This window comes from Triticum dicoccoides, chromosome 4B (assembly GCF_002162155.2).
Source record: "Triticum dicoccoides isolate Atlit2015 ecotype Zavitan chromosome 4B, WEW_v2.0, whole genome shotgun sequence".
Lineage (NCBI taxonomy): Eukaryota > Viridiplantae > Streptophyta > Magnoliopsida > Poales > Poaceae > Triticum > Triticum dicoccoides.
The window spans coordinates 315,843,083-315,858,856 of record NC_041387.1 but is presented as its reverse complement, the minus strand read 5'-3'; positions in this window follow the sequence as shown (position 1 = coordinate 315,858,856).

The following is a 15,774-nucleotide window of genomic DNA, read 5'->3' as shown; positions in this document are numbered from 1 at the left end:
TCATAGGTGCTGTGCTGTCAAAAACTGTATGTGCAATCTCCAGAACAATTATGCTTATGTGAAAACTATATGTGCAATCTCCAAATGTATCATCATAATGTAGCTGCTGTGTTGTGTGATCCTTCATGCTGAGAACTTCAGCTTTTTCAACTTGCTGGACTATATGTTCATTGGTACTACTTGTGATGTTGCTGCTGTACTACTTGGGAATTTTGTCAACTTGTGATGCTGCTGTTGTACCCCGAGAGGCCCTTGAGTTTGCCGGAATGTCGATTAACTTCCGTTCCGGCAAATTCTAGTACTCCATATGTCCTATTTTCAGCAAAGGTCATGCTGAAATTTTCCGTGAATTTTAGCATGACTTTGCTAAAAATCAGACATATGGGGTACTTGCTACTAATGCATGGGCCGGGGTATCTTAGTACTTAATTAAGTAGGATCAACTGCCCCTTTATTCTTGTTGCATTAAACCATAGGTGGCAAAAGAGCCAAGTGATTTGGCCCAACTTAGAATTCTCCTTAGCATCGATAAACCCTAGATGATAAACCCAACATATGTGGCAATAGAGCCAAGTGATTAGTGCCAAGTGATTAGGCCCAACCTAGGGTGCCTCGGCATCGATAAACCATGATCTTGTTCCTTGACAATAACCAACTTTTTGACCAAACTTTTTTCCAATTTAGAGCGAAACATGGCCCACAACGATGAGGCGAGCGGTTCGGGCGGCAAGCAATTCTGGGAGCTGTCCCAGGAGATGGAGGAACAACCTCACCGCTATGAGGACGCCTAGGAAGACACCGATCCTGACTACACAACCCCTAGTGGCGTCGGGGATGACACCACTGATGGTGCCACCGAGGATGCCACCACTGATGATGGCGGTGCACACACAGATGGCAGCCAACCGAAGAAGCAAAGGAAGGACCGGCGCCCGAATGCGCTTAGCACCCTCAAGGAGGAATTTACTCAGGTGGACTCCGACGGGCATCCAATGGAGCCCAAACATATAGTCAAGGGGTACTCGCTTCAGCTCGGGTGCATTCTCCGGAGCGCCATCTCGATCGACACCGAGAACCTTAGGCATAAGGACCGAGGGAATTTGCGCAACCTCCTCTTCACGAAGCTGCACGAACGATACAAGTTCCCCGCCGATTTGGAAAACACACGCCTCTCAGGGAATAAAGTGAATAGTGCCGCCCTCATGAGGATGAGCATGGCCCTGTCTACTTGGAGAAGCGCGGTGAAGAGAATGATTGATAAAGGTGATAGTTATGAGAAGATCAAGGCGAAATATTCTTCGATCAGCGAAGATGACTACAAGGAGTTCAAGATCAAGTGCGAGAGCAGCGCAACCTCCGAATCAAGTCAGTGGGGGAAAGAAATGCGGGAGTTGAACTTAGGGGAACACAAACTCAGTCCCGGCGGTTACAGAGTGGCGGAGCCTATATGGGACAAGGAGGATGCGGAGCGTGCCGAGCAAGGCCTACCGCCCCGCTTCGAGAAATACAGCGGTGACAAGCAGACCAGGAACTTTGTCAGGGCCCGGTACAAGGAGGACCCGATAACAAAGGAGCTTACCATGGATCCGAAGACCAGGGCGCTTGAGCTTGTTCTGGTAAGGAATACACCCCCGCGTAATTAGCTCCATATGGTTGCACTCTAATTAATCCCCAATATTTCTAAATGGTTCACGTTCCTTCCACAGGAAACTGAAAGCAGTAGCGCGGGGTCGTCTCAGAGCTCCCCCTTCGACACCCCTTTAAATAGGGCATTGAACATAATGAAAAACAAGGATAGGCTCACTAAGCCGACGCCAGCTGGTCTTGTGGCCGGCAAAGGCTTGTCCACAAAATGGGGGTCATACTATACTGCTGGTGTGCGAAAGGAGAAAAAGACCAGCTCGGAAAGCCAGACGCGTGAGGTTGAAGCACTCAAGGCACAAGTGGCGCGGATTGCGGAGCTTGTCCAAGAGCAAGTGGAACAACAACTGGGAACGAAGCTCAACGCCATGGTGCCTACGTTGATTCATGGGCTGACGACGTGGATTGCGGGTGGCCAACAGGGGCCTCCCCCGGTTCCCAGCTTCACGGCCAGCAACTCGCACAGCACGCAGGCGGCGCCATTGGTGTCTCCGGCGGCACCATTGGTGTCTCCGGCGGAGGCGGTATTCGTGTCTCCAGTGCCGGCACGGGCCTTGGAGCTTAATGCACCCGGGTGTACGCCGGCCGACACCTCGCTAGCAAGCGCCCCCTCCGTCAGTTGCACGCCCACCGTTGGCGGTGCCTCGACATTAGCCGAGCTCGACGGCATCACGGTAACTAAGCCTCTCGGCCGATGACTTCATCTCCTTGCCTTTGACTGGGCATCCCTGATGCCCTGCATGTTTTCGCAGGGAGCCGCCGACGTTCCTTGCACTCTTCTGCACTTCGTGGGCGGCGAGTTGGTCGATGTCGCCAAGGGCAGAATCGTTCAACCGGGCAACCGCATGTTCCAAGGTAATCCGATGGCACCCACAGTGTATAGGGTTGAAGTGGTTCGGGTGCTGCCAGGCTGCGACGAGCTGTTACCTCCGATTCGACCCTAGGGCCGACGAAGAAGATGAGATGACCCTCAGCGCCTGCATAAATTGGCCCCTGCTTTGGCCGAAGAGCCAGATTCGTTTGGGGGCGGGGGAAACCACCCCACAGACAAGACCGCCAGTCGTGCCGGCGCCAAGCCATGGCAAGAACGCCGCAACGCTACCGGACCTGCCGGACATCCCTATGCCGGACATCCCTATGGCACAGGATATGGACATCCCTATGGCACAGGATCCGGACGACGACGACAATAACGACGGTACATTTACCAAAGTCGATAAGTACTTTGCCGAACATGGGTACGCTGACGAGTTCTGCGGGCCTCTTTCTCAAGAACCCAACCAAGACGATCGCAATCTAGATGATACAACGGAGAAATCCAATTGCAACAGGCGTCGTCTAGCGTTCAGTTCTCAGGAGACGCCTCCAGCTCCCGCCTTCACCGAGCCTCAGATAGCTGAGGTGCGAAATATTATCAGCCCCAACACGCTCAAGAAGGCGGTCTGTGAGCAGAACTTGGTCCCATTACAGGAGATCAAGAAGAAGGGACGGAAAGAAAGACTAACAAGGGCGTCGGCGCGAGCCAGCCGGCACCGAGTTTGATCCATGCTCAGGACGGGCGACCTTCACCTAAGGATATCTCGAGGAGGGTGCATGTGGTGGGTAGGGCGATGCTACCGCCAAATATGCTCAATGCTGCAACCGGCGCTATGCGGAGTCTGCACGGCAGTGTTCTTTCTTTGGAGAAGCGGCGTCTCAGAGAGAATGATGTGGCATACCCGGTTTTCATGGCCAAGGTGCCGGAGGGCAAGGGCTTTGTGGATGGCGACATCGGGGGTACGATCGTCCTGCGGTTTGATGACATCTTTTCTATATTTAACCTTCATCCACTGCACTACACCTTCGTTCGGCTATTTTCGCTGGGTATGGAGATGCGGATCATTAGAGACAAGACCCCGAACATCGTGATAGTCGACCCCTTCTACATGCGTGCCAAGTACTTGAGCAGCACTGGAGACCGCCAAGTTGCGAGTTCACACCTCGAAGGCGTCATTCTGGCAAACCCAGATAAGGATAACTTCCTTGTGGCTTACTTTCCCAAGTAAGTCATCCCTTAACCGCCCTGTAACATATGATTTCTTAGATTTTGATCGTTCTTTTTTTCTAACATTCCATGTAATATGCAGTGACACACATTGCACAGACATCCTCCTAAGCCCGAAATATTCCATGGCCATATATTTCGACCCGAACCGTAACTCCAAGATAGACTACACAAATGTCAAGAAAGTTCTTGATGATGTTCTCCCCGGCTACGCCAAATCTGGAGGCACCTTCACCAGGGCAGTTCGTAAGTACGGCAAGCACACCTTCTCACACAATACGAAGTTCTAGTGCGTTAAGCAGCCGCCTGGCGGTCAGAAGGATGCCTACTACGCCCTCCATCACATGCGGGCGATCGTAAGGGACCATCATCACCTTCTGCTACCAGATAGTCTCAAAGATTGGGCCGCGAGGTTATCGACAACCCAGGACGCGGACCTCAGACAAGAATTCTTTCGCATCCAGTCGGAGTTTGTGGACATCATCCATCAAGATGTCCTTCATACCTCTGGGCAGTTCTTCCGCAGATATCAACCGTCCAATAGTGAGATAGATGGAATGCTACAAATGCAGGGTGACAACGACCGCGATTTCATGACCATCACGACAGACGACGGCTTCATCCACGCTCCTGTCCGATGAGTCGAGTCGAAAGTAGTGATGTGTAGTTCTGAAACATTGATTGGCTCATGTTGTAATTAAACTTTAATGAATTCGTATGCCTCTTTGGTTTGGACAGTCGTTCAACTTAGATGTAATCGATGCTATTTACTAGTAGGACCATGAATCGTGCTATTAATGTCTTGCTTTTCTCTTTCGATACTTTTGTTGCATACTTACATATTGCTTATGTATTGTCTGTTGTTTGGCTTGTGCATAGAGATGCTGTCGTATGTCGTGTACAAGGGTAAGGTTCCCGGAGTCTACGACTACTGGGAGGAGTGTCGGAGACAGGTTCACCGTTTCAGCGGTAACAGTTACAAAGGGTACACCACTAGGGCGGAGGCCGAATCTAGATACGCCCGCTATCTAGCGGCAGAGAGGAGGGAGCGTTGGAGGAACCGGATGAAGACCAGTTTGATCGCGATGATGCTTATCGTGATGACCGCAGCTCTCTTCTATGTGATGGTAGTGTAGATGATCGATATCGACTTGTAATGTGAAGAAAAACTCGATACTCGCGGTCTTGAGACTTGTAATGTTTTATCTTTGTTCGGTCTTTTGAATTCGGAACTAATATGATGAATTGTATTCGGAGACTAATCTTCTATTGTATTCGATGAATCTTCTGTTGTTGTGTGTGCTGCTGTCTATATTTTGTCCAATAATATATTTTGTAACCTGTGCAAAAATCAGAAAAGGAAAAAAAACCAAATATTCATACTAATGGCGCATCACATCCAGGTGCACCATTAGTATGCCAAAGGATACTAATGGTGCATCACCACAGAGTGCGCCATTAGTATGACAAAGCACATGGTTACGTATGGCCCCCCGGGAGGCATACTAATGGCACATGTTCTTACATACTAATGGCGCACTTTGTCGTGCGCCATTAGTATACCAGATACTAATGGCGCACCGGTGGTGCGCCATTAGTAAAAAATACTAGTGGCGTGCTACTAATGGCGCACCGGTAGTGCGCCATTAGTAGGCAAAACCGATGCGCCATTAGTAGGCCTTTTCCAAGTAGTGCGAGTTCTTTGTTGGTTTGTGTAGGTGTGTGGGACTTTTGAGGAGCCTCCTACTGGATTGATACCTTGGTTCTCAAAAACTGAGGGAAATACTTACGCTACTATTGCTGCATCACCCTCTCCTCTTCGAGGAAAACCAACGCAAGCTCAAGACGTAGCAACTATATCTCCACTGGTCCCCAAACCCAAAATGCTGCCTCGTTCCCGTAAAACCAAGCGGCCCACACATATTTAAGGCATCGACTCGAAACCGTTTACTATGACGTGGCCCCGCATGCCGTCGTACTCCTACAAACCCTACCGCCGCACTCAACAACAGTTTTCTTGAAGAGGACGAGGGAGAAGCCAATTTGTAGTGGAGGCGCTTTAAAAAAGGATATGTAGTGGAGACCCCTACCCTAGGGTGCCCTAGGTAGCTGTTGCATGCATCATTGTTTTCTCTTTTCTTTATGCTCTTGCACCCTCGAGTGAAATGATGGTTGGTTCGTCCATCCAGCTTAATGCGGGAAGGCTGGGGCTTTGTGATTTGACCCCTCATCGCTCATTTTCTACTACTGTGGCGCTACGATCGGGGTGCCTCCAATTCCAACCGCTGCTCCGAACTGTAATTTGGTGCATCGCACGTGGAACAAGACGGTGGATGAGCCACATGTCGGCCAAAGGGGTCCTATTAAGTGTGTCGCCATTTCGTGTGCGGACTGACCCTGCTTGAGTTGCTACGCCAACACGACAGGAGCAGCCTACCACTTGGTTTTGCACCTTGGTGTATCCCGACTATATTGATCTAAAAAGATACATTCTGAACTACCCTCTCCATCTCAGTTTTTTTAGGCGTCTCAGTTTGTAGGGCCTGCACGTAGTTCTAGGTCATCCATTTGACTAACTAAATATGAGTTACTATGTCACAAAAAGTATATCATTGGATTCTTAAGCGGATGTAGTTGTATTTAAAAGTCGAGGGAGGGGCTTTTCCTGCGCAGTAGGAAGGGCAGTTCCGCCTAGTCGGTTCGACAGAGACACAAGAAGATGAGGGAGTAGGCTGCTGCAAATGTAGGGCTGTGTGATTTGATAGTGAGTTACTGCTGGACAGGTGGGGACCCGTGATTTGACTTGCCATTATCATTTTAACTGCGGCACTATGACCGGCGTGAGTCTCCCGATTCCTTACCACGTCCATACAGGGGTGTCTCCCAATGCTCCACCATGTAGTAGAGGCTGGCTCTTGCATGAGGGCCCACTTGTCCACTTTTTCCTTGCCTCTCTTTCCTCCACATATGCAAAAATGACATGTAAAGCGCACTGTTGTACTTACTTGCTCCTACAGGTGCTAAGCTTGCCACATAGGCATAAAGTCTGATGTGGCAAGTTAATCAAGAAGAGAGAGACTAGTTTGGTGACCCAAAGAAGAAACGGTGCTAAGCACGTGTACCTAGGTGAAAAGACAATTTTGAGTCTATAGCTAATTAAATGAAGCAAGCTTAGCAGCACAATTTCATTGGAAGAGATCACTCCTTGGCAAATGCAATAAATACTAGTACTCCCTGTGTCCCATAATATAAGAATGTTTTTGGCACTACACTAGTGTCAAAAACGTTCTTATATTATGGGATGGAGGGAGTACGAAGAAAGAGATAGAGAGGAGTAAAAAATACACTTATATCCAACCTTGTTGTAGTATGAGTGACTAAGCGATGACTATGTATGACATGCCAACATCAGAAAGCCTAACACACCGTGTTAAATCTCCAAGGGCGTGACCGCGCAAGCGACGCGACGGTCGTGGTAGGTGTGACCATGATTTGGGCTGCTGGCAGCCCTTGGATCTGAGATCAAATGGTCGCATGCTAAGTTGCTGAAAATTTGCAGAATAACCCTCCAGGACAGGATATTCACCCATAGGTCTAGAATCACGCCATGCAACCGTTCGATCTCAGATCCAAGGGCTCTCGGAAGCCCGTATCATGGGAGAATGGAAAGCTACTACCCTGCCGTTCGCATGCTGGCAGTTCGCTCCTACTCGTCCCCGCACGTCCTTTAATACTACGGCGGTTCGCTCCTAGTCGTCCCGTCCATTCACATTACGGCAATTCCACTAATCCTAACCCTCCTCCCAAATCCATGGCGTCCCAAATCTCCACGATCGGCAGTGAGTACAAGGTTAGAACCATCACCGAGTTCGACGTCATCTACACCCGTTCTTCCGCGATGGTGGAAGGATGCCTTTCTCGCTTCAGACGCATGTTCGAAAACTCAGATGATGAGTGGGTCACTGGGCTAGATGTTGAGTACACCACAGTCCTGGGACGAGAGAAGGATCTAAAGGACGAAGAGAGGAAGAAGCCCGCCATGATCCAGGTTTGCGTACATAATGTTTGCTTGGTCTACCACATATGCCATGCCGATGTTCAGTGCCAGGATTTTAAGAACTTCCTCAAGGACAAAATAGTGAAATTCGTTACTGTAGACTATAAGAACGACAAAGAAGTCCTGGGTCAGATAGGCCACGTTGTAGGCAACTCCTTCGACCTCCAGAAAAATCGGCTGATGCCCTCTCGTTAGCCTTCAATGCTGACCCTGGCAGGAGCCATGGTTCATCCTTCGTACCGTAAATTGGAGAAACCTCATTACACATTTCATCGTCATGCATGGCAGCGGAATGTACTAGATATAGACCACATCCACTACGCTGCCATGGATGGCTACCTTTGTTTCAATATCTACAAGGGATGGATGAAGAGCAACAGCCAAGTGTGCGGTTCAAGCAAAGAAGTATCGACCAGGAGGAAGAGGGACAAGGACGAAGTCGAGGACGTGGACGAGGACTCCGAGTAAGGTGGCAGTGTCGTTGCTCATGGTGGTTCTAAACTTCTAATGCAGTATCTACCGGATTAGTTGCATAGTTTAATTTCAAGTGTGCTTAGTTTAATTTGAGGATTGTGTTGGGCTGAGCCCCCAGCAGAACTATGTTATGTTTCTTCTTGTTACTTTAACTCTTCGGTATGTACTTACTACTAGTATTTCTATAATAGAATTTAGCATCCCAATTAAGCACGTACTAGCTTTTTTAATAGTACTATATGCATAATTTGGCAACGAGCGCTCTCTATATGTACCACCTTTTTTTTAATTTCAATTTTTGCTCCATGGAGCAATCCATCGATAGTACTACTATACAAAAGTATAATTTTTTTAAAAGGCTAGAGTACTGTTCATCACATATATAGCCAGTTAAATTCTCAACCTAGAACGACATGAATGCCATGTAGTAAACCGATAAGGAGGAAGTATAGTAGAAATGAGGTGATTTTACCGAGCGATCGGCGGGGGAGCATGGCCTGTCATGCAGTCCCTCGTGTCATGATGTACCAAGGCAATGCATGTGTCCCTCTTGAGGAAGAAGCAATACTACGTGATTTGAGATGATGGCGAACCGAAGTGTGAAATAATGGTTGGTTCGTCCATCTGGGAAGGTGCGGCATTGTGATTTGACGTTTCATTGCTCATTACTACTACTGGGCCGGTACGAGTAGGGTGCGTCCCCCCTGCTATTCTGCACTGTTATTTGGTTCTTGACACGTCGACCCGGTTGCTATATGTCCCACATGTCGGCAACAGGAAGTACAAAATTCATGAAAGGGAGCATCGACGGAGGAGTATACTACAGAATTCATGGAAGGGAGCGACTTAGTTTTGGAAAAATCTGTTTTTACAGAGTACGTACCCACTAGGGTTTATAGGGCTCATCTAAAAAACATTCGTTTTTCCGTTTGATAAGTCTCAATTCTACTATACTAGTAGTAGTACCATTACATGTTGGATTTCGAGGTGCGTTAGATCACCTAACGTAAGCAGTGTCAAGAGGAAACTAACCAATGCATGTACAAGTTCATGGAAATTTAGTGGTCATTCATGCATTCATTATAATTAATGCCTCGGTAAAGATAACTTCTAGAGAAAAATGAGCGTACTAATTACTTGTGCAAACTACGAAATTAATTCGACCACTCACCGTCTACCTTGGTTGGAGAGATTTTGAAATTGAGCCATAAACTGGAAAGGATGGAGTAGTAACTTTTGTCTCGATTACTATTCTGGCCTTGTATAGATGCAAAATGTATTTTTTTATAATGGCCTTGTATAAGTAAATGGAGGGAGTACTAACCAAGGTACATAGTAGGGACGAGAAGTAAATGGAGGGAGTAGTAAAATTTTCTCCTCGTGCTGCGAGCCACCGCGCGCGTGGGCGAGGGAGCAGGCATAAAGGCGTACAGTAGTAGTAGTAGTAGTAGTAGTACTCGTAAGCAAGCTTCACCTCATCCTGCGAGCCACCGCGCCCATGGGCGGCGGAGACGGCGTACTAAGCAAGCTTCTCCTCGTTCTGCGAGTTGATGGGACACATCAAAAGTACTCCAGTGTATAGAGCCTTGCCTCTAAGGTAGGCCCCACATGGTTTGCCTCTTTTTTTAACATAACACATCAAGTCGCAATTTGTTTTTTCACCCGTGGTAGACGATCCTCCCTCCATCAAGTCGACAACCAGTACATGTGTCAAATTACCACGTGGGCTGCCTTTTTCGTACAGAAATGAGCTCCACCGTGTACCCGCGCGGGTGTGGTTGGGAAAGAGACGGGAGTACGTGCGTCGTGCGTGCACCTCTTCTCTTCGTGCATGTCCCACACCTACGTGGGTGTGTGTGAGAGAGATACAAACCTAGACATAATGCGCCGTCCATCCCCATGCCTCCTCACAGTCCGACCACCAGTCACCACCACGCCCCACTCCTCCTCACCTTATCTCTCATCTTTCTCCCTCCATTTTTATATACAAGCGGCCACTATCAAAATTAAAATTTGCAGATATACAAGGCCACTAACACTAATCGATTCAATATTAATGATGTTTGCCTCATGGTACTAGGAAAGTAGGACATTAATTATCCCTTACATGCATGCGGGGGTTTGTAAAAATATGCATCTTGATGTTTCGTGCAATGCATGCACATCTTGCTAGTCCATGAAAACAACACATGGCCAAATTCCACGGCGAACAAGGGATTTGAATCTGTTGGGAGGGGCTGTTTGGATCTTGCCCGGGGTAGCCAAAATATTGGTGACCCTTTTGTCCACCGGTGCCTTTGCCACCGATGAACGAGGAATGGCTCGGGTGCTCATGCTGTCATGCATCCTCCAGCACACAGGTTGGAGACGAGCTCGCACGAGCTGTGTTTTTTTGTCCCACAACACTGCCCGAGGCGCTCGCAGACCGACCGGCGACCCGCAAATTATGCCATCCAACCGTAGCCGCATACATTATGACAGCAACTCAACCAACCGGACGAAATTCACGCAAACACATAGACAAACTGATATTTCATATAAACAACAACGGAAATCATATAAAATACCCGATTTTCATACAAACATGATGGATTTCATTACATTCAAATGAACTACGCGGTGCTAGTTCTGGACAGCACAGGTATATAATTCCTGGCCTAAATGGTCGCCCGCCAATCGATTTGTGTTCCTCATGTCCGATAGCACGATCACCGGACTGCCGGGAGCCTCGGAGGTATATGCTTCAGTGCAAAGGATGGCTCGCTTCCCAACTGCCCAACTGATATCATTGGCTGGTGCCGAAGATGATGGTGGCCGGCACCGGTTCGAGTTCATCTCGGCCACTACTTCGCCATGGCCGGCACCGGCTCGAGTTCATCCAAACATTCCCCTCTTCCGTGGAGCCCATGCGGGGTCGATGAAGGTCCTCGCAACAAAAGGATCCAGCAAGACACATGCTGTGTACGCCGGCGTCGCCTCCTTGGTGGCCTTCATGGGACCCAAGCGGCGGCGGCCTCCCGTGTTCTACTTCTCCTTGATGATGGCGGCGGATGCAGAGGCGCTGGCCACCGACTCGTCTCTCTCCGCACACCCAACTCCTGTTGCTGCTTGCATGGCGCGGCCACCGGCATGGGAGTCTCGGCCACAGAAATGGGAGACACGGTATGAGGCGGCGGCGTGGACGGCAGCAATGACGCCCGTGCGCCGCTCCTCGTCGAGCTGGCCTGGAGCGGCGAGTTGGTGAACCGCGCGCCGGCTTGGGGCGGTAACTGGCTCCGTCGGGCGAGGGGAGGGAGGTGGATCAGCGAGCTGCATTGCTCGTATCCGGTGGGCTACCCAGCCGGCTTGGATGCGGAATAACTACTCTTCGTAAGCCATTGTAAGAGTGGACAAAATGGTGGAGGAGATAGGGGACCGGCAGAGGTGTGCAATTCTTGGCCAGCGTTTGGCCTCGTTTAAATAGGAGATTAAATAGATGGCGGACAGGAGGAGCTCGGCCGGCGTTGCATTTAACGCCGGCCCAGTCATGAACGGACGTGTGTCCAGAGTGGGTTTCTCGGTTTCCACACGGGCGGGTTTCATGGAGGCGTTTGAATGCGGCACGGAGGCGTGTTCAGCGGGCGTGCCGCGAGTGGCGCCCTCGACTCTGACCTAGGACATTGCACCGTTCTTCCACTGACGTGTGGGCTCTTTGGGTGCATGGCCTGCATGTTAGTGACCCAACGCTGGCGGCGCACAGCAGAGGAACCTTTGGTGGGCCAGGGTGGTCAGAAACGGGCATTTCATAAACCGATGATTGTTCATTGAGTGTGACGTCATCTTTTTCATGTAGATAAGCATACTGTGTTGATAGCCCGTTCGATACGTTGTGATTCATAAAGACCGCTCCAAACATCAATGTTCTGCTTATCACAGATAGGATTGATTAATACCCGTAACAATCCATGTCCTTAACAAAGGGTGCATGCCTGTATAGGTTGAGCGTGTGTCTTGCGTCGTGTGCTGTGTGCATGCAGGCGGGCGAGTGTTACGTGTGTGCAAGGGTACGTTTCAGTGTTGCGTGCATGGGTGCGTACGTGCGTGTGTTCGTCAGTGCATGTGTACGTGTGAGTGTTGCACGCCAGCATGCGTGCGTGTGTACGTTATGTGTACGTGTCAGTGTTGCATGCCTGCATGCGTGTGTGCATGTGTACGTTCGGTGTGAGGCTACACGTCAGTCGACTAGCTTTTTCATCTCTGGTCATTAGATTTTCCAGCCGTTGGATACAAAATCAAGGGCCTCCAGTTTATCATCAAACTCCACCCCCCCTGAGCCGCCAGCCACCACCGGCCAAACCGCCAGCCCTCGCCGCCCGCGGCCGACCCGCCCTCCCCAAAACCACTCCCCACCGCCGGTCCGCCGCCACACCAGCCATCCCTCTAGCCCCCCCTCCCCCGTGCCAAGCTTTTTCTCCGGCGATCCCCGCCCAACCGCCCAATGAACGCCCCCGCAACCACCTGTGACTGCCAACCAGAGGTCTCACGGCTTCGAATACCCACCAACCACTAATTTATTACCATTTATGTCCTTCATATCCATGCTGACGGGTGGGCCCTATGGTAATGTGCGCTACTAAATGTGGACCATTTGAATGGTCAATTGATCGTGTTATCAACAAAGCACAGAGTTGTATGGTGAGCCAGTGACCATATGATCACCCTAAAATGTACTCCTATTTTATTAACACAGTACAGACTCAAACTACCATTTCTTTCTTTCATATAAGGGCTGGCAGGTGGGCCCCACGGTTATGCACCCCAATGGTGCAACACTAGTTGCACCGTGTGGAACATTTGATTGGTCAATTGATTGTGTCATCAACAAAATACGGAGTTCTACGGGTGAGCCAGTGACCGTATAATCATGATATGTATTTGTGTAACACGGTACAGACGCAAGGGCTTATATATACGCGCAAGCACTCACCTCTATAAGTGCACACACGCGAACCCTACCCCTATGAGCACCTTCGAGAGAGTGGGCCAGCATATATGTCTTGAGATTTTACGAAGGCACCATAGGTGCCTCGTAGTCGAGTGGAATGTCTCCTCCCACTGAATGTACATCGCGGAAAATACTGAAATTAACACAAGATAAATGCGAGCATCTGGACTTTAGCCTTGGTGGGCTCGAGAAACCACTATCCTCCTAACCATCCAACCACATGTTGGTTAGCACGACAAAATGTATGTGGTGACCGTGATGAGCTTATTCTGAAGTCCAGTGACCATATCATGCTTTCGCTCCAAATACAATGACCGTAAGTGTAGTCAACAAAATACGGAGCACGCATCAAATGCAAAGTCCGTTAGTGTCATCAACAAAATATGGAGACGTATCGTGAGCTAGATACCATTGTACTATTGTATATGCTTATTTTCTTAGTGGCCGATTGCATGTGTGGTGTGGCGGGCACATCATTTCTAGTTGTGGTGGGTCAACATGAAGACTCATGCGTCGGTTCCATCCTGCGCCACATATAGGTTGGACTGAGACATGTTATATGAAGACCCATGTGGAGGACTCAGTGTACAACACGAAGCTCCAAGAGTCGCCGAGGACTCTATCCCCACTGGTGATAAGCTGACTATATATTATTTGTAACCCTAGGCCCTTAGTATGTTATACAAGCTTGGGGGCTAGTACGTCGATAGTATACATACATGCACAATGCCTGGTATTCACGTGTACTTTGTACACACACCTATCACTAATATACACCACCAAGAGTAGGCTCTTTCTGCAACTGCAAGGGTCCGATCCGAACTAGGGTAAAACTTTGCATCGTATTACAATCCAGCCTAACAGCCAGGGATATCCTACCGAATGATATGATGAAATCATATCTTCCAACTACTAAGAGAGAGGTGTGTCGGGGGGCAATGTGTGCGAGAGAGGCCTAAAGATAAGGTACGTGCGGGAGACACGTAGGCACATATATGTGCGTATAGAGGGCTAGTAGAGACCATGCATGTGTATATATGCATGTGAGAGAAATAGTGTTTTCCAACTGAGATTAGTGAAAAGAGTGGTACAGACTAGTCATAAAGAGAGAGAGAGAGAGAGAGAAATAGAGAGCATGTTCGTGAGACACCCCGACACCCTGAGAGAGATTGTGAGCATGTGTGAAAGAGAAATGTCGATGCATATAAAGTGTGTGCTTATGCGTTAGATAGAGAGATATATAATGCGTTTGTGAGAACGGGGCGAGGCATAGTGCATCTGCGTGTAAAAGGCGGTTCTACTCATTAAATTAAAATATAAATGGCATTATTATTTTTGGATGAGATCATGAATTTTGCAAACTACGTATGGACGAAAATCGGTCTATCAGACACCCATACTCTATTGAATTCTAGCATGTGCATGTGTTTATTTCATATTATCGATCCATAGAGTGAGAGCGGTTAGAAATACAGGCAATGGATGCTTTTGCAATCATATATAAATATTAATTAGTGCACTCCATGTTGTTAGTGTGAAGCACTTTAGACATTTGTCACTTGCATGGATACATTCCGAATTGCTAGCTACGAAATAGAATACATGTCGAATTCAACATAAAGGGGGTTTCGAAGATTTGAATTCATAGGAAGTGCATTCATCTATTTGAACCCGAGATAATGGCATTTGCAAATCAGATGTAAAAGGGGGCATCAATCTTTGTCGTGAGTTTGAACATGCTATATATATCCATACGCATATCTAACTTGTTTTTTGTAACCAAGGAGATTATATCTGGAACCATGCATGAACTGAGGTAAGTTGCATATTTTTTAATATATACTCGTGTACAATGTATATTCAAATGTACCCCCTCCATTCCAAAATAATCGTAGCTTTAGGATTTTCAAGAGTAAAGATTTGTGAAGTTTGACAAATCCTAAAAGTTCAACTCAAGAGAACCAAAAACGTTAATGCTTCTGCTCCCAAATATTGAACGAAGTACCAAATAGGCCTCTAGTCACCCGAAACCGCGTGAGACTAATGTTTGGTGGTAGGAAATTACTGTCCTAACTCTGGCCCGTGTAGCCTATCGGCCCGATGTCCAAAGGTCTAAACCGGGGTAGGGTTGTAACTTCACCAAGACGCCAGTCTCAACCGCCTCCGAGAAGCATTCATACGCCGTGGGCGCCTAAACACCCATGCACTCAGCCAAAATCTATCCCGCCCACATTTGGGACACCTGACATGACTGTCCTACCCCCAACCCGCAATATGTCCGAAATTTTAGATGGGGGCAAAGTTTGTAACTTTCACCAAATTTCAAACAAGCACGTTTCAAACCGAAACATTTTTCCCCTTAGTTCCCCGCCTACCTCCGTTTCCCCATTCATACTTTGTGCGCGCGAAAACGCCCTCTCCACCAGCCGCGAAACCCCAGCCTCCTCCGTCCTTGACCCCATAGCGGCCAATCCACCGCCGCCCTCCTCCATCATGCCATAGCCGGTACACCGACATCATCGTCCAACGCAACCGCAACCACAACGCCCTCAAGGACTTAGCAGCTGAAGACGA